Here is a 20,836-nt window from a genome sequence, read left to right as displayed (position 1 = left end):
TGCTGCCATAGAATGAGGAAGGGTCATCCCGCCAGATAGATGGGAGAGCAAAGGAACTTGGATAGGGGGAGGTCGGAGAGAAGGCTGATATAGAGCTGCTCTTGCTCAATACCCAGCAGGGAGGCTTCAGGTCAGAGAAATCTGCAGAACAATTGCAACTCAGGGCTTCACAGCAAAGGCTCTATCTTACAAGTAGATAACCACCATCCTCTTTAGTTTCATAAGATATGCAAAACAGTAAGTTTGTAAGCATTAAAAGTCTTCTCTTTTGGGTTATTTTTAAAGCACATCAATGTCTAGAAATTTGAGTTCCATGCTTGAGCTAATGGACTTTCAAACTGTAGTGAAGATACAAATAATCAAGGAGGCTTCATTCAGAGGCCTCTGTTGACTTCTTTAATAACAGATATATCACATTTTACTGCAAAAGTGAATTGAAGGATCTGTCAGTTAGAAGTTCTGCAGAAACTATTCGTAATCTAACTTATAAAACAACATTTTAACTGTTTTTGATTATGTGTAATCAATGATTCAACCTTTATGTCAATTAATATCATAAGTAAAATTATATGTTTTTAAATCTAAAATTTTGAAGGGGAAAATATCCATAAGTCAGGTTTTTCTACTTTGTTTGGTTTTTGTACCAAGGATCAAACTTACGACCTTGCACTTACCAGGCAGGCACTGTACTGCTGAGCTATGACCCTGGCAAAGTCAGATATTTTAGTAGACTCATTAATTTAGCAAAAGTCTATGGACTTTTAAGGGCAAGGGAAGTTTATATATTTCTGTGATGGTTAAGCTTAATTGTATCAAATTGTTTGACTTGGAAAGTGCTGATAATCTGGGCATGACTGGATTGGTCATGGAGGCATGACCTCTGGTATAACATTCAGTCATTTACTCTTTCCTCCCTGGCACTGTTTCCTTCTCTGATGAAATAAGGGCTTTGCTCTGCCAAGCCTGCCTGTCATGATCTTCCTGCATTGGAGGTAGCAGACGCTGAATCTCCTGAACTCATGAGTCATAAACCTCTCCTATTTTAAGTTGTGGTTGCTAGGTATTTTGTCTCAACAATAAAAGATGACACAGAAAATTGGTGCCAAACAAGAGGATTTATTGCTGTGACTGTGACTGTACCTGATGATGTGTCTCAGAAAGATTTTAAGGAATAGTTAGTAGAGATTAGGAAACATGGGCTAGAGAAACAAGCCTAGAATGCTGAAATTAGAGCCTGTTGAATGATTTGCAACAGGCCTGAGAAAAAGAATCCTGATAAGACTGCATACAGTAAAGGGTAGCCTCAGAAGGTCAAGAATTCCATTGGTATTTGGACTTGAGGTAACATGCTGCCAAAAAAATTTGTGTGTGTTTAGTTTGGGTCAGAGACTTTGAAGAAGATTGAGATTAAGAGTGGTGAACTCATTGATCTGGCTGAGGAAATTACATGATGGCTCAAAATTAAGATGTGGCAAGGGATTGCTGGATGCTGTGAGTCAGATTTATAGGATGTTACTTCAGTTGTACAAGAGCCTGCCTGGCAAGTGTGAGGTCATAAGTCCAATCCCCAGAACCAAATAATAATAATAATAACAACCTAACAGAAAAAACTCAAAAAATTAAATATTGATCAAATGAAACCACTAATACCTTTGCATGCAAATAAAGTGTGGTTGGTAAAGGGAATACTACTATTAAAAAGAAACCAAGTAATTTAAACAGGGACAAGGAGAAAAGCACCATGGGGGAAGCAAGATCCCACTCATCACAGCTGAAAGTGGCAAAATGGTAAATATTTCATGGGAGAAGGCCACACTTAAGGTCCCTTTTAGACAAACTACTTAGGGAATTGTTTTTTTTCAGCATTCATTTCATCACACTCAACTACACAGGTGCTCAGACTGCTACTACTATGGTACAAGGGGGCCTATCTACTGTCTACTCAGGTAGCAGGTCTTGGCAGTAACTAGATGAGGTGTATTTTATCAGCATGCAGAATGAAAATGTTATGGATTCTACCCAGGATTTCAAAAAAGGCCTGATTGACCCGACATAAAGCATCTGATAGCAGTGATTGAAACTGTGCAAGTGAAGAAAAAAATGCATACTGGAGACCACGGGAAGTCACAGACTAGGAATATGGAACATCTATAAGGAAAGCTAAAGTCTGCAAGTGGAGCCAGCCCAAAAAAGACACCATGAGGGCTGCACACAACACGACCATAGAGCTCAGGTGGCTCAACACCCTGGAATTCACATCTTCTGCCCCAAGAGCCATAAAATTGCATGAGGCTTTGGGAAGATGTACAGATACAAATCAAAACATTTATGTAACTTTTTTACATTTTTACAGATGCTTACAACTTTGAGTTTCCCTTAAGTTTCAGAAAAGAAATTAGACTTCAACTTTGAGAAATATCAAAACTGTTCAGGCTTTTTAAAAAGATATTACATTCTCAGTTGTATGTAGGGTAGTTAAAACACTTTAGGTGCAATTATTAATTTGTTGTAATTTGAGGGTTAGGAGCAGTTTAAGGGGTGTTGTGTTGGTGTTGCATAGACAAAGGATTAGATATGACATTTAAATCTAGATTTGTCATTTTATTTGTTTAGAAACCACTTTAATGGAATTAATAAAATACTTTTATTTATAATATAAAATAATAAAATATAAAATAATAACAGTATAAAATTTATAATAAAGCACATAATAAAGGGGATTAATAAAGCACATTTCCTGTGAGTCTGTGAGTCATGAAGGCTTATGCTTGGGTACTATCTCTGATGCTTCATTACTTCCTCTCCAGTGTTCTTCTTCTGCTCCGCTTCTCAGTTATTACGAACTAAGCAGCTTGCTATGTATGCTTTTCTGCCGCGTTATTTATTGCATTGCAATGGCCAACCATAAACTTAACCCTCTGATACTATAAGCCAAAAAAGTCTGTCATTTAACCAGTGAGTATAAAGCATTATGTTCTATCACCACGAAAGCTTACTAATAATAATTCCTAAAGTAACAGTATATCACAAGAGGTAAAATGACCAACGTGGTAAAGGGAATAACAGTTTTCCAATGATTTTCTCAACCTAATCCCATAAACTGTGAATTTTCTTGAAAATTGTGAACTCACAAGGGGATGAATTTAAGGATTTTGAGATGAAGATATTACTCTGTTTTGTCAACCTTGTGAGTCCCTTCCCAAAGAAAAAAGAAGGAGAGTCAGAATGAGAATAAAGAATGTGATGCCAGAAATTTAGGGCTGGGATTAAGTAAGTACTAAGGAAGGATCTGTAAGGTAAAGAATGCAACCCCATTAGATATAAAAGTCATGGAACTAGATTCTCCCCTGGGGTATCCAGAGTAACACAGCTCTGCTATTAGCATCTTATCTCGTGACCTATTTTAGGACTCTGAGTTGCATGAACATAAGATAGCAATTCTAAATCTGCAGTAGTTTGTTATAGCAATAGGAACTGTCACATTGTTCATTTTTTAGGGAAATGACAGAATTTTAAGGACACAAATTTTAATAAGTCATTAAGATAGTATAATAGTTTGATCTTAATAGAATGGTGACTATTTGTGTAACTGACCTTGAACATACAGAGGAAACATATTCAACATGTTATTAGTCTAAGAAAGCTTCAAGGAACTTCTTGAAGACATAATGTGATGGTGATGTTACAGTCTGAGTTGTGTTCCCTTTGAAATAAATGGTGAAGCCTAACCTACATTATAACTGTATCTAGAAAAAGAGATTTTAAGCAGTAGTTTTTACTTAGTAACATGGACAGGACACTAGGCCAATATACTGATTCTCTTGTGAGAGGAAGAAATATCACAGCCCCTTGCCTATTCCATGTGTGCACAGAGGAAGACCTCCCAACTGTCAGGAAAACAATGCCATCTGGAAACAGATGATCGAGAGCTCACCAGAATTCAGTGATGTCATAATGCAATGTATTTTTTTAATGGTGGTCTGAGCAGATTAATGCAATGTACAGGAAATTAGAAAGTAACAGTCCAATTTTTGGCTAAATCATAATCTGCTAATTTTAGGCAAAATTTTAATGGTTTTTAAGCATGAAATTCATGATGATATTCTTAGTTTTTTAGAAGAACACACTCTAAAAATGTTATTAAATAAAAACTATGAAAGTATTCTTTTAAAATAACGATCCCTTAATTTCATAATTTTTATTCATGCATGTTGGCAATACACGATGATTACATTTATCTCTCAAAGTTGGTACATGTACACAATGTAAATTAAATGTGTTCTTTCCCTCTCATTCCCTGCCCTTTCCAGCTTTTGTCCCATTTCCACTTTCAAAAACTGTATTTTCATTTTTTTCTTTTTCCCATCCTCTTTCCCTATCTTCTCTCCTCTTCCTTTCATTTCCTTAGTAGAAATTTAAATTGCCTAATAATGTTTAGTATCAGTACCCAGAATTTCTATTTTAATGTCCACATGTTTCTAATGAACATGTTCATAGAGTTATTATAGCTAATAAAAAGCTTGATTCAGAGCTGGGGATTTAGCTCAGCGGCATAAGCGCCTGCCTTGCAAGCAGGCGGTCCTGAGTTTGATCTCTGGTACCGATAAAAAAAAAAAGCTTGATTCATCTTTATAATACTGTCACTATATTTTATTATTCTTTTTAAAACATCAATGGCTATCTGCCTCATAAAACTTATGAGGGAAAGGACTTTCTGTGTCTTATTCTCAAAAATAACCCTGAAATTAGGATTATGTTATGCATAGTAGTTCCTCAATAAATATTCTATAAAAATGAAATGGAAATAAACGTTTTCAGTATGAAACTTTTAAGTTCATTTATCTATTGTGTACCTAATATTTGCAATACTACGTTTGTTCAAAACAAATGCCCTCTACTATATGGATTTTTCTATTGGAAAATGGCTCAGATAACATTAAGCAGATTTCACAAAACAATTATCATCAACTTTTTGCTGCAATAGGCTATTAATGAACTTCTAAATCTCAGAAAATAAAAAATCTAAGATCGAGTGGAGCTTGTAAATAGGTGGTAGTCACAGAGTACAATGGTAAGTGTAGAGATTAAATGAAGGACTATCAAAATTTAGCAGCCCACTACCTAAAATATTATTGGACACTAGCTATTTTGCAAATATTTACAAGTGAATTTGCATATGTAAAGTATGTGTGATATCAAATTTGGAAATTGTAAACAAATGGGTTGCTGTTAGTATAGTCACCCATTACTCTTGTCTATTAAATTGTATTCACACATTGCTTCATACAGAGAGTAGATATATCATGAAATAAGTTAAATGAAATTCTGAGTAATACGTTTTCAAGCTGCAACAATAAAAATATCCAAAAAGTAAAATCATGTTTCACTTTGTGAGGCTGTGTTATCTGAAGCTCTTTAGATCAATTGGCATCTGGGAGATGAACAGGTAAATTAGGGAAATGGCATATAGTTTTTAACTGAAAGCTCAAAGAATGTAGGACATAGAGAAAGAGCTCCTCCTATCTAACAAGAAAGAGAGGTTGTTTTTTTCTCACTCAAAGAAAAAGAATTCAAGAGAGGTGAAAACTGAAGAATAAAGAAAGAAGAAAGATCCAACCATGACATTTGCTCTAGGATTTCTTTCTGGTCTCCTAATGTGAACATTCTGCAGAGACGTGCACACAATTCCAGGTAGATGTGTGAATTTCAGAGAAGGCAAGATCTTATATAATCTTTCACGATTGAAGTTTCACATCTGCAGTCTCCCCAAGGCACTCTGGAGGTCACAGCCTACCTAAAAGTATAGGACACTTATCTCAATGTTAATTTTAAACTTTGAAATATTTACCAAATCTACACACTCAGGGGGAGATTAGTATCTATTTTAAAAAATGATGCAAACTGTTCTGTAGGCAGAGATTTTATACTAGAAAAAAAAAAGATGGTGATGATGTCAACACTCTGTATGTATTTAGGTTCCCATACTACTCTAGTGTATTAAGAAAGAATAAACTATATGGCATGACCCAATCTCTAAAACGTATTTAAAGCAACTGTGTTTCAATTTCACCTGGACTCTAGCTGTGAAAGAGCGAGCCATTGGCTATGTCTGCAGGGGTCATTGCTCGTCTCACAGATGCCTCTGTGTAAATGTGTGAGGGTCTTGAGTAGAAACAGCAGGCCAAGTTTCCAGTCCAATGGGAGTGCAAGCTTTCTGTGTGGAAAGAAGTGAAACACACTTATCGAAAGATCAGCTTCCCTGACTATCACCTGTCAGGCAGCTCCCTTTGATTCTAGACTTTTTATTTTCATCAGTGGTCTACTATAATAAATAAGCTGGTGTATAATTCAGTTCGAAATAAATATAATTTACAATAAATGGATCCTATGCTCTGAGGTCAGGCTCAGCAGAAACATTTGTAGCCAACACAGTAAGAGAGGTATTTTGTTAGAAACAGGTGCACAAGATATAAAGGTAACTAAGTGCACAGTGGCAAGGCAAGGCAGTGATCACTCCCCACAGAAACCGGCAAGGAGCAGGTGAGTGAATACAGATCAGCCTCTTTCCTATTGCATTCTAGGAGTCATATTAAATCCCCTCCACTCAGTGACCCCTGGGAGAGTATGAATAATGCAGAAGTGATGAGACACAAAGAGATTGTTTAAATGGAAGCACGGGTCTTAATATTAAGTTTAAACTTGAATCAACTTATTTAAATGTTGACTGTAAATAAACAGCCAAGGAAATTAAGCTATAAACTAGAATAGCTGGATTACTTTTAGTGGATTAGGATTATGTCTCTATATCTAAATGCTAGGCAGTATTTCTGAATCTCTCCAAGTAGTTCACATAGGGCTGGACATCATCACTTAGCTAGCAATTAATAGTGCAAAAATATGTAAATATTAATTGATCTCATCCTTTAGTATTTGCATTCTATTCTTCATTTTTCTTTTTTCCCCTCTTTCCTTCCTTCCTTCGTTCCTTCCTTCCTTCCTTCCTTTGATCCTGCTTTTGTTTCCTTCCTTTTTTCCCTTCCCTCCTTTCTTCTTCCTTGCTATGGTTTTAAGCAGGGTAAAATGATCAACATAGGAAAGTAGTTTACTCTAGACCCTTCAGAAACATCGCTGCCTGGTTGACCCTAGCATGTCAGTGATGGTATCAGTCAGGATTTCTAGGAGTCTAGCTTTATCTGCCTCCATTCCTGGTCTTCCTACTGGAACACACTCTTGTTCACATTGTCTTTTGAATGAGTACTTATGTGTGAGTGTAACCTGAGTTTTCTCCACCTGTTGCACATACAGAATTCTTAAGAGTTGAATCCTACAGCAAGATCCAAAGATAAGAAGGGAATTTTTTTTTCTTTTTTGTGTTTGTTACCAGGATCAAACTCATGACCTCGTGCTTGCAAGGCAGGCATTTATGCCATTGAGCTAAATTCCCAGCCCCAAGAAGGGAATTATATTTACAAAATAAAATGAGATTTCCTCCCCCCTAAAAAAACACCCAGATTTCTAATATATTCACTTTACATATGAAAAGATCAGTTTTCAGTGTCAAAATTGACACAAAAAATTTATACTCAATGATGTCTTCTCTGTCTATACTGAGACAAGTCTCAAGGTTTAGCCTTAGTTAGCAGAAAATGATAAGGAATTATAGACGGCTGACAAAAATGTGTATTACTTTAATGTTTTGAAATATCACAGTGCCATTTTAATCATGTTTGTATTTCATAAAAGCAGATGAAGATAATAAAATGCCCTACTAGGTGATCTTAATTCTATTAATGGAAGCAATACATAGATGTTTTAAAAATACTTGTAATGTAGTAAGCAATCAATGTCATCTCATCACTGCATCATTACGTATCTAGTGAAATTTTACTACAAATATGTACATAAAAATCACCTAAGCCACAATCATTCAGAGAACGCAAAATGTTCTGACTGGTAGAATACATTTTCCCTTTGAGTAGTCAAAGAAATGCTTCATTTCAGTTTTGCATTAATTTGGAATTTGTTCAGAATGGACCAATTAAAGGCTTGGTTACTTTCTCATACAGTTGTCTGTGTGCACTATTTTCTTGGACTAAGACAATGTTTAAAACAAAGATTTATTTTCATCTTTCTCTCATTTTTTCTCATTATATGCAACCAAGCTGCTACAATAAGGCCAATCAAAAGTTAGAAAAAGTACCTCTATTACATAATCTGCAAAGAACCTATGACACACTGAAAGGGAACTCCTGGCATTAGAATATTTTCTTTTTCTACAGCTCCAACTGTTTATATTCTTCCCAAAAATGCATAAAATTCTGATATATTTAAAGGCTTTTTGTGAAAATTCAAGTCAAAATATTAATATTTTATACTTTATTATTTAATGCATCAAATTAGGCAATATTCACTCAGAATCAAATCTATAGCTCAAAGTAAAATATATGATCAATATTGCAATTAAGGAAGAAATCATTCAGCACTACATTACAATCTTTAGTATGCTTAAATAGTGGAGGTATTCAGTAAATAAACATTCGGGAAATTAGTACTTAGCATAACTTTTATTTTAAAATATAATTGCCGTAGAATTTAAAACTATGTGAGTTACAATTTAAATTCTCAAATATTCATTTCCATATCATTCTTTATTTAATGGTTTTAATCAATTGTATTGATTTATAATTCTTTTACATAAAAAATAGAAATTTTCCTTATATAAACATTATTGATACAGTACTAATCAAATAAACATTTGTTTGCCATATGGCTACTTTAGCCAAAATATTTTCACCTTACTGAAAATACACTCCGCCCTCATTTGCAATCTGGTTGCAGTTGCTTCAGATAATATAATAGTTCGGGACAATGAAATGAGAAAAGTCACACTGCAGAACATTCTCCCTCTGCCATGGTGATCATGAAGGGCTTGATTTGTGATGAACAAAATACAAGATAATAGCAGTCTCCATATCTAAATCACCAGATGAAGTATCTATCTGAGAAAACCAATAGCCCCACTGTAACTGTAGCAGTGCCTAATTAACCCTGCTAATGCAAATGGGGTCATCGGGACACTTTCAATAATACTCAAAAATAACTATAGTCAACTTTAATTGCTTTCTTCATGTCAGACACTAAACTGAAACTATCGTCACCACAGCAACCCCTAGAGTACGTAACAAAATGAGTACAGTTAGAAAAAGTCAGGGAGGTAGTATTTGATCACTTCCCTCTTTGAATTTTTCAACTGGGCTTGAAGATAACACTGACATGTGACCAATTAATCGCTGGAAGAAATACTAATAGATTTAATGTAAGTATTATATAAGACAGGAGTTCATATAAAGGAATAAATATTCCTCTCAAAAACAGTTGGAATTGAATATTTACAGAGTAAGAGCCAGACTAGTGGATTATGCAATGAGATAAAGCAAGGGGCTTGGTGGGACTAAGATAACAAATCACAGAGAAGTGACTAAGAATATAAAAATTAGGTTAACTTGCACAGATTTCTCTCAACTTCTTTTCTCCATCTCTAAATAAGAGTTATTTTCTTCTTCCAGGTCCAGGGAGAACACTTTCCACATGGGAGTTTTATGTCCTGCTTTTATGACACAACTGCCCTTCCTACATTTGCTATTTTTAAGATGTCTCTAACTCAAAAGGATCAACATGCCAAAGCAAGGTGTCTTAGAGCAGTGGTTTCCCCACATACAGAGCAGTCAGCTGTGCAACAGTAAATAAGGCAGGAAACTCTACAGCCTAAGCATGCCTAATCTAAGAATACAAAATTTGAAATTCTCCAAAATCTGAAACTTTGAACACCAGTGTTATTCCAAAGTGGGAAATTCTGTACCTCATATCATGTGATGGGTCACAATCAAAACACAAGCAGACTCTGTGTACATGGTATATATAAAACTGAAACAAATGCTGTGTTTAGATTTAGCCCCAAACCCAAGATTTTTCTGTTTGTATATGAAACTATTCAAAAGTTCGAAAACATTATGAAATCCAAAACACTGCTGTCCCTAAGCATTTGAAATAAGGAATCCTTGACTCATATAAAGTTAAAGAGAGGATGCATCTTGATGGCCTTTAATTTCTAAAATAATGGATTTTAATTTTGGCATAGTGTAGGGGCTACCTACCTGATCTTATAAAAGTTTTTTCTTAATTTTATAAACTATTTTTAAGTTACTTAAAGAATTTCCCTAACTACTTGCGCTGTATAAAAGAGGAAGTGATTGTAATAATAAAATAATAATATTAAAAATGAAAGAATGAGAATTTGGAAAAAAAAATATTTGGAGGCCAACAGGTAGTCTTTCAAGAAGTCAGTCCCTTTTGCCCATTCTGCATGGTTAGCTGTGTCCTACGTGATAAACTGGATACATCCACAACTCATTACACATGCAAATTAAATATGTCATTATTAAGTATTATACATGTGCCTTGTCAGGTGCAATGTTTCTGTGCAAGCAGATCCAACAGAAATATCTAAAAGGTTAACTCTGCCTTTTGTGGAGAAGTTTCACTAATTTAAGAACTATAAGAACCACCTTAAAATGAATTTTCATCTACAAAAATTAATTCACGAAGGGAAACTGATTGGGTTACAAAGTAGCTCATTGAAATTATAAACATTAAAATAAATTGAAAGCAGATGTTTTATGCATTTTTCTATTCCAATTATTTCTGAGATTAGATTTTATTTCTAGTTAAACTTGGCAAATCACACTGTTTGTGATGGAATCAAGCCCTGGTCTATTAAATATATCTGTCCTATGGGCACCACACACTGGGACCTTCTGTCTTCGTTCTGGGTGAGATTAATAGTGTGACAGTGGGATTCAAAGGTTACACACCTTCTTGTTCTACCTCCAGAAACAGCAATAAAGCCTGTAAAGAATGCCCACTAGGAAACAAACATGGTTTTAATCACTGTCTATATTTTACATTTGCGTATTCCTCCCCCTAGCTGAATATCAAAGTACCTCTTTAGTCAAAACAAAAATAAGTCCAGCAGGTGTCCATTTCTTCTCTAGCACACTTCATTTCTCTTTAGAGGCTGCGGTCACCAACCTCTGCACCACAGGCTGTGTTGTAAGGAAAAGCTTCCCATGGTGACAGCAGAGATATTTAAATGAGCCCTTAGTAGAGGAAACATTTTACTTCTGGATTGTAATATACTTATTGTGTTGCATAGTACAATTTTTTGCTAAAGTGCTTATAAATATATGTACAATATTATGAAAATCTCAATAAATATAGTTACATAAAAAGCAGCAGGGCAGTTTTATTACCCAAATTTTGTTTGCCATTTTCCAATAATAGAATGTATATTGGTATACTTTACAGGAATAGATATTCCTATAACATTCTCTTTATTAAAATGGACAATCGGTAACATTTTAGTTTTTTTATGAAAGAAATTGTTACTGGCAACATACTTCTTCCTACTAATGGTAGATGAAATCAGTAACAATTATCAGTACCCAAGTGGAATTTAATGCCTTAATGTTATATACAATTAGAATATATAATTTTATCTTGGGCTAACTATATGTGTACTTAATTTTATATAAATTATGTACATAGTATGATTTTTTTCTGTTGATGATTCAGTAAAATTTCTTAAATTCATTTTATAAATATATGATACATTTTTCTCTATTTACAATTTAGTAAAATTTCTCTTAAACTTATTTTAAGAGAACTCTGAACCTTCCAAAGAAGGATATAATATAGATTATATATTTGATAAAGGAAGAAAAGGCTATGGTAGTAATCTGTCTTTGGCATTTTATTTCCTACCTGTTGAAAAAATCTTGGTAATTCACTCATTGATTTATTTTCTTTCCATGCAGTCAGCCATTCATATCCATGGGTTTCAGATCCATGGATTCAATTAATTGGGTATCATAAATGTTTTTTAAAAATTCTGCATCAGTACTGGGTATGCACATATACTTTTTTTGTCATCAGAACTATACAGTACATTATTGAGAACATTCAGCCAGCATTTGCATTGTATTAAGATTTCTAACCATCCAGAACTTACGCGTAGTTTATATGGGAATACTAAGTAGTTTATGTATGTGACATGAATAACTGAGGTTTTTCATGTCCAAAGGAGGATCCTCTATAGATATCAAAGGATGACTATATTCACTTAGCATATGAGATGTCTATTCATCTAAAAGAGAATATTATCATTTTCCTTCAATTATATTTTTGCAAAGGAGAATTAAATGACTATAAAATATTAACCTAATATGTTATGAAAATATGTACACCAATAATTCTTATAATCTGTTCTTCTTGTAATTCTCTTGAAAATTTTCCCCAAAATATTTTGTTGTAGTGAAATATCTTTCAGGCTCTCAATCTAGGCCAGTTTTAATACTATTGATACTGTCTCAGAAGGTATGGTAAGTCAGATGATGATCCAAGAAAACCTTCTGGAGAGATAACTTTCAGAAAAACATTAAATACTTTGCACATAGTTTTGAAAAGTTTAGATTAAAAAGATGGACTGAATTGAACACAACTTGATGGCAAACATTTTTATACCATATGGGGAAAGTCTGTAATTATATGGAGGCAACATCCATAGGAATAAAAAAATGAATCTACTGCAAATAGAAGGATATCTACTGCAAAAAAAAAAAGGATAATGAATAAGCCAGAGAGAAAGCAAAAAAGACAGACTGATTGTTGGCATCATGTGAGGTCCTAAACCCAAATGTAATGTAGTCACAATTACCCATCAACTTGACACTACATGAATCCATAAGTTTTACTTAAAATTTGGCAGGAACCTTTCTGAGTTGTGTATGTTGCTGAAAGTTGAAAATAAAGTTTCCTTCTTCACAGATGGTTGCAAGGTGCTCAGAGGTAGAGACTAGTGTTTTAAGCCCTCTATCTTCAAACAGGTTATTCATCCACCTATGCAGAATCCCAGAGATACTGTATGATTTATTCAGTGTCTGATTCATTCTCCTTTCCTTGAAATTATAGAAGATAAGGCAACTATCTTTCAGAGTTTGAAAAGGCCAGAAGTAAGCAAGTATTTTTTAGTATACTCTCCACTGGGTAAAGACAGGATACTTGCATCTCATTCCAATCTAAGTAATAAGGACCGAAGGGAAAAAGAGAGAGTTCTGCATGGACCCCTGGAGTCAGAGAAGGATATGAGTTTCTGATTTCCACATGCCTAAAGAAATCTAAAAGCTAGAGACTCTGCATGTATGCAGAATCCCAGAGATACTGTATGATTTATTCAGTGTCTGATTCATTCTCCTTTCCTTGAAATTATAGAAGATAAGGCAACTATCTTTCAGAGTTTGAAAAGGCCAGAAGTAAGCAAGTATTTTTTAGTATACTCTCCACTGGGTAAAGACAGGATACTTGCATCTCATTCCAATCTAAGTAATAAGGACCGAAGGGAAAAAGAGAGAGTTCTGCATGGACCCCTGGAGTCAGAGAAGGATATGAGTTTCTGATTTCCACATGCCTAAAGAAATCTAAAAGCTAGAGACTCTGCATGTAATATCCTCTGGACTTTTCATTTTTATCCAAGAAAGATGAAACAACATCTTGATTACAGTTTATGATTCCAGTGTTTCATGGATAGCCACAAGTATATTCCCAAGAGGAATGATCTATGGAATTTTTAACCCACCTGGACAAGTGGTTAAATTCATTTCATAATATGAGCACAATACATAAATTATCAACTAGAATCTTCTGGACTGAGGGTAAAGCCATGAAGCACTCTGTGGGGTGTCTGCATCAGGGGAACTCTTCATACAATGGTCACCTGGGTAGTTCCTGTTAAAACCACACCAGAGAATAAGTCAGCCTTTGACATCTGCTTCATCAATAATTCACTAACATATTATTATTATATGATTATTACAAGGTTTGAAGATCTTTACTTTTGTATTTGAAGCTGCAGTGAAAGAGAAACAAAATAAAACTTGATGGAAAGACAAGGAGGAAATAAATATCCTTCTTTAGATACAGAAACTGGAAGCAGTAGCTCACATGCATCCATCTGACCACTTTTGGATTTCAAGAACAAAGTACCTTCAACTTACAGATTCTGAAAAAATCCCCAAAAATCTGAAAAATGAAAAACTAAATAGATTAAATAAAAGAACTCTGTTGAATGCTTCACCAATACACTTGATGAAAGATAATAACAAATAACATGCCTTGAAGGCAAGTAGGATGAATTATCACATTTAGACTGAAAAAAAAACATACGGAAGAATATTGAATAGACCATATAAAACCTATGGCCTACCACTGAAGACCAGTCATACAAATAACCAATGTGGTAAAAGGAGAAAAACAACAGGACAAAGGCATACAAAGCATATTTGGTAAAATAATAATGACAATTTTCCCCTTATGTTGGGAATGACATGCATATGTAGCAAGGTGTGAGAGACATTAAGAATACAAAATAGACAGAAAATCAAAAAAACTCTTTCATGTCATATTTGAGGTAAAGTGCAAAAAATACTGAAACAAATACTGAAAACTGAGAGAGAAAAATATACCATGTCAAAGCGAAAGTCTTAGTGTAACATATTTCTCAGCAAACATTATAAAGACCAGGAGAGCACAGAATATTACATCTTAAATCTTCAAAACAAATAATTCCCAACCTAGATTAATATACCTAGCAAAATTAACCTTCAGAATTGAAGGAGAAATAAAGAGCTTCTAAAATAATAATAAAAAAAAATCTAAAGGAAGTCAACTGCCACTAAGCCAGAAATATAGATCACTATTTCACAAACACAGAAGAGAAAACAGAATAAACATAACCACAAGAACACACCACATAATTACCACAAGAATAGATAGGGAAATAGTAATCAGGAAAAATCAAGCATCATTACTTTAGTGAATGACAAAAATCTATGAAACAAATAAGAGAAAAAGAAATGACACTAGATAATTGAAAAACGGATTGTTCACATTATCCAAGTAAAACAAAATGATAGAAGATAGTACATACTTTTTAATAATAATCCTGAAACTAAATGTTATTAATTCTCCAACTAAAAGATGAAGAATAGTTGATTGAATTTAAAAATAAGATTCAACATTTCTTGTGTACTCACCACATTGGTATACAAACACACTGGAAAAAATGGAAATGTTCCAAGCAAATGGGATACAAAGGCAAGCGGCAGTACATTTACTCATATTTGGCAAAAACAAGCCAGAACCAATCATAACTGACAAAAGAGATCAATAATATTGATAAAGGGAAGAAACCATCAAGAAATTATAATGAACATAAATATATATGTATATATGCACTAAATATTAGGACACATAATTTTAAATATCTTTATATATAAAGATAGGTTCTAGCACAGCAACTGATGACTTCAGTACGACTCTTAAATGTAGATAAATCATTCAGATAAGACATCAACAAAGAAACATCAGCCTTGTGGCTCTCTGAGCAGCACCCTTGCGGTAGGTAAGAACAAGCACTTTACAAAAGGCAGCAAAAAGGAAGCCAAGAAGAAAGTGGTTGGTCCATTTTCTTAAAAAGACTGGTATGATGTGAAGGCACCAGCTATTTTCAATGTAAGAAATATTGGAAAACAATAGACACTAGAACTCAAGGATCCCTAGTTGTGTCTGATGGGCGCAAAGGTCAATTGTTTGAAGTGAGCCTTGCTGATTTGCAGAATGATGAAGTTGCCTTTAGGAAATTCAAGCTAATTGCTGAAGATGTTCAGGGCAAAAGCTGCCTGCCTAACCTCCATGGCATGGATCTCAACCATGACAAAATGTGTTCCACGTTCAAAAAATGGCAGACCATGATCAAAGCTCATGTTAATGTCAAGACTATCAAAGATTATTTGCTTCATTTGTTCTAGGTTGGCTTTCCTAAAAAACACAACAATTAGATGCAGAAGATCTCTTATGCTCAGCACTAGCAAGTCTGCCAAATTTAGATGATGCAAATCATGACCCGAGAGTTGCCAACAAATGACCTGAAGGAAGTGGTTACTGATTCCAGACAGCATTGGGAAAGACACAGAAAGATATTTCCAGCCTATTTATCCTCTTCATCCATTCTCTCTTAGACAGAAAAGTAAACATGCTGAAGAAACCCAGGTTTGAATTGGAAAAACTCATGGAGCTTCTTGGTGAGGGTAGTAGCTCTTGAAAGGCTCTGGTGATGAGGCTGGAGCTAAAGTTGAGCGAGTTGATGGATGTGAACCACCAGTCCAAGAGTCTGTTTAAAATCCAGATTTTTAACAGTGATAAATAAAATTCTATTTGTGACAAAAACAGAAACGTCAGTGTTAAAGTCTACTATTGATAAAAAGTACATAGCAGACATCTACTACAGTGTAAAGCCATCCAAAAGCTGCAGAATAAGCATGATTTTCATCAGTTCTTGGAACATTTTCCAAAATAGGTCATACTTTCATCCACAAATCAACTATTAGTATATACCAAAAATGAAGGATTTCCTTGCATTTTACCAAAAAACAAAACAAAACTTAAATCTGTAGCAAGATAAATGACAGAAATTATACAAATTCTTGCAGACAAAAAGACATTTTTGGAAGGCACATTAGGTCATTGAACATATCAGAGAAAAATTTAAAAGTGCTTTGTTGTGTCTTTTAGCTAGATGTATTCCCAAAGGCCATGTACTCATAGGTGGGTTTTGAGGTGTCATCTCATGGATGTGACAGTGGTTTAGAATACTGGTTTAACATAATTCTAGGTTTCAATGGTGGACTTACTGAAAGATCCATGCTGGATGTAGGTGGCACCAACCAATGGCTTATAGCCTGGGTGGAATAAAACGGGAACTTAAAGGAATGTTCACTGCCTCTTGCTTGACATATCATGGACTGTTTCTCCACTGCCTGCCTCTCTTCCTAGAACCACATGAGTATGGTCCAAAGCCTCTATTATCTGTGAACCAAAATGAATCTTTTCTTTTAACATATAGATGTCAGGCATTTTGTTCCACCGATGAGAAAGTAAGTAAGACTTAACTAGAATCAAATGAAAATCTGAACAAAATACATCAAAATTTAAGAGACACAATAAGACAGTTTGAAAGGGGGAAACATAGTTATAAATGCCAACGTTAGAAAACCAGAGTGATCTCAGTTAAAAAATATATCAGTATATCTCAGTGGTTTAGAATAATAACAAACCAATCCTGAACAAAGCAAAAGAAAGCTAAAATAATATAGACTAAGAAAAAACAAAGAATCAGGAATTTAAAAAGTAAATTAATAAAATATAAATAAGATTAATAAAAATTTATCCAAATAGTCAAAAGTAAAGATAATAAAGTTACTCAAAGTAATAAAATTAGAGGGGAAATGAAGAATTGTAGTATTAATGTATTAATGAAATCCATAGGTCATTAAGGGCAATATTAACATTTTATATTACAATAAATAAAAAAACTAGAAGAAATGGATAACATTCTAGATACACTTAACATATCAGAATTGAATCAAGATTGCATTTTTTATTTATTCAATTGAAAGAAAGACACAAAAAAGAAAAACGAAAAGGAAAAGAAACAAACAACAATAAACGCAAAATAATAACAGTATAGGCTCTCCAAACAAGATGATAGGAATTCAAAAATGGTTACAATACTGCACATTGCTACGCTCAAAAAGTGCTGCTCAGATCGCCAGACACAGACATGCAAAAATGATTCAACCATACGACCATCAACTGTTCCCCTCCAAGAACCAACACAATTAGTAGTACAGACATCCCAGCTGTCTCATGTATATATGTACAAATTTACACCTTTTTCTTCCTTCCCTCCTTATTTCCTCCCTTTTCCTCTCTCAGTTACCCTTCCTCTTTGAGCAGTTTTATTCCTTACACTATATCTATTGAAGAATTTGGATTCAATTTGCTCTTTCAGTTTCTTACACTAGGAAGACAATACAGCATTTACACATGAGTCCAACTTATTCACTCCTGAGTATAAAACCACATAAATTTTAACAAATCAATGTAATCAGTCAGAGGAATGTTGTAATGAAAAATCATCCAAAAAAGAAAAACTCCAGACTGGACAGATTTATTGCTGAATTTTACCAGACCTTTAAATTATCACCAATAATACTCCTCAGACTAGTCCATAATCACAAAAGTAAGAAAAGATTCCAGTAAGTATCACCCTGATACCAAAGTCAGGTAAAGATTAACAAATAAAATACAAAGAAAGAACTATGATGAATACAAATTTTTAAAAATCTTCAATAAAGACCAACTTTTTGGCAGCCATGTTTGGCCAACCCTGGGGATCTGGGCCTGCTGGACTGTGCCCTCAACTCTGGAGACTGGGCAGCCTGGGGTAAGTGTCCCTGTAACATTTCAAGCCCCAGGAGGGAGATTAAGATCACATCTCCTGCCAGCAAAGTAACTTTATGGCTTCCTGGCACACTGAACCAGCTCAGCAGGGCTTGGGCTTCCCTGCATCAACTTTCTGGCAGCTGTGTTCTGCCAGCTTTGGGGTTCTGGGCCTGCCTGTCTGTGCCCTCAACTCTGGAGACTGGGTGGCCTGGGTCAGTATTCCCACACCACCCGGAGCCCCAGGATGGAGTTTAAAATTGTAGCTCCCATCAGCAAAGGAACACTATGGCTCTCTGCCACAAGGAACCAGCTCAACAAGGCTTTGGCCTGCCTGCCCCACCATCAGTGACTATCTCTCAATCTGGGGAACTGGGTGGCCAGAGTCCCAGAAGCAGAGAGCATAGAAGACGATTTCCAAAGGCCCAGTGGAAGCATTGGAATAACACTTGAAACATGAAAATATAGGAAAATGACAAAATGAAAGACCAAAATACAATCTCAAGCCTCCAGCCCATCCCAAGAAACTTAGAAGCTAAGTACATAGAAGAAAACATATGCCATACACCGGAAATACCTGAAATAATAGCAACTGAAATAAAGAAGCAACTCTGGGAAGCTTTAAAGATATTCAAACTAGAAATAATCTCTCAGGTAAAAGAAGAAATGATAAAAGAAATGAGAGAGATGCTGACCATATCTAAAGAAGACACAGTTAAAAAATTGGAGGAACTAAAACAAAAAGATAGAATCCCTGGATGAACAATATAAGAAACAAAAAGAATACATGGAACAGATAGAAAGAGATATATAGGAAATCAAAAATTCCATAGAAAGTTGTAAAAACTGCCTCAATGTAAGTGAAGATAGGATTTCAGACCTCAAAGACAAGATTACAGCTAGCAAAAAGGAAAGGAAAGCTCTTTTAAATATAACAAGGAATCAGGAAATAACAATTCAACAGCCACAACATGATACAAAGAAAAACAACATAAGATTGATAAGGATAAATGAAAAAGGAGACAACATAAAGGATGTCAAAAGGATATTTGGAGAAGTAATAGCTGAAAATTTCCCAAACATGAGAATAGAAAATGACATCATGATCAGTGAAGAATATAGAACTCCAAACAGCCATAACCAAAATAAAACTACACCCAAACATATAGTAATCAACATCCCAGAAGTCCAATATAAGAATAGAATATTAAAAGCTGTCAGAGAGAAAAGACAGATCACCTATTAAGGAAAACTCTTCAAAATCACAGCAGACTTCTCAGCACAAACAATAAAGTCAAGAAGAGCGTGGAGTTAAGTATTTCAGATCCTAAAGGAAAGTGATTTTCAATCTAGACTGATATACCCTGAAAACCTTTCCTTCTAAATTGATGGAAAAATAAGATACTTCCATGACAAAGAACAGCTTAAGAATTTCATGATCACCAAACCAACCCTGCAAAGAATACATAAACATAGTTTAGATACACTTAGAAAAAAAAAAAAAAAAACAGTAAGCAAAGCAGACAGTGAAACAGATCAGAAAGATAAAGATGCAATAGCAGAAAGATAACATGTCAACAATAAACCAACATATAAAACTTATAACCATTAATGTAAATGGTCTCAATGCACCAATTAAAAGAAGCAGACTGGCAGAATGGGTGAAGAAACAATATCCAACCATAAGTTGTTTACAAGAAACCCATCTAACCCAAAAGGATACTCAGAGACTGAAAGTCAAAGAATGGAAAACAATACTTCGTGCAACAGGAGCCCCCCCACCCAAAAGTAAGGGTAGCTATCCTGTTTGCAGACAATGTGAACTTCAAACCAAGAATGGTCAGAAGAAATAAAGAAAGTCATTACATACTTTTTAGCGGAAAACTTAAGGAGGAAAATATAACAATGTTAAATATATATGCACCAAATTCCAGAGCACCCAGTTATATAAAGCAAGTATTAATAGAAATGAAAAACCAAATTAGTAATAACACAATTATAACAGGAGACCTTAACACACCATTGAAATCAAAGGACAGATCAATCAGACAGAAAATCAGCAAAGAAATAACAGAACTGAATCACACCTGTGAACAAATGGACTTGATAGACATATACAGAGTGTTCCATCCAACAACATCAGAATACACATTCTTCTCAGCAGTATATGGGACATTCTCTAAAACAGACCATATACTAGCCCATAGAACATATTTAAATAAGTGCAAAACAGTTGAAATTATCCCTTGCATGTTATCAGATCATACTGTCATCAAACTAGAAATTAATGATAAAGGATATTGCAAAATTCCCACAAACACATGGAAACTGAATAACATGCGTTTATGTAATCAGGGGGACACAAGGGAAATTAAAGAAAAAATTAAGGAATACCTACAAGCAAACGAAAATGCAAATACAACTTAACGGAATCTGTGGGATG

General features: G+C 34.6%; 1 pseudogene; it reads left to right on the top strand.

Annotated features, from left to right (window-relative positions):
• LOC100713459 (small ribosomal subunit protein eS1-like) overlaps positions 1-16,290 on the top strand; it is an 82,182-nt pseudogene extending 65,892 nt beyond the window's left edge.
• Positions 16,291-20,836: the final 4,546 nt, after the last annotated feature.

This window comes from Cavia porcellus, unplaced genomic scaffold (genome assembly GCF_034190915.1).
Source record: "Cavia porcellus strain 051 isolate PalLab524CR breed Dunkin Hartley unplaced genomic scaffold, mCavPor4.1 scaffold_30, whole genome shotgun sequence".
Taxonomy (NCBI): Eukaryota; Metazoa; Chordata; class Mammalia; order Rodentia; family Caviidae; genus Cavia; species Cavia porcellus.
Note: the sequence above shows the minus strand (reverse complement) of the source record. Positions and strands in the feature narration are given on the sequence as shown.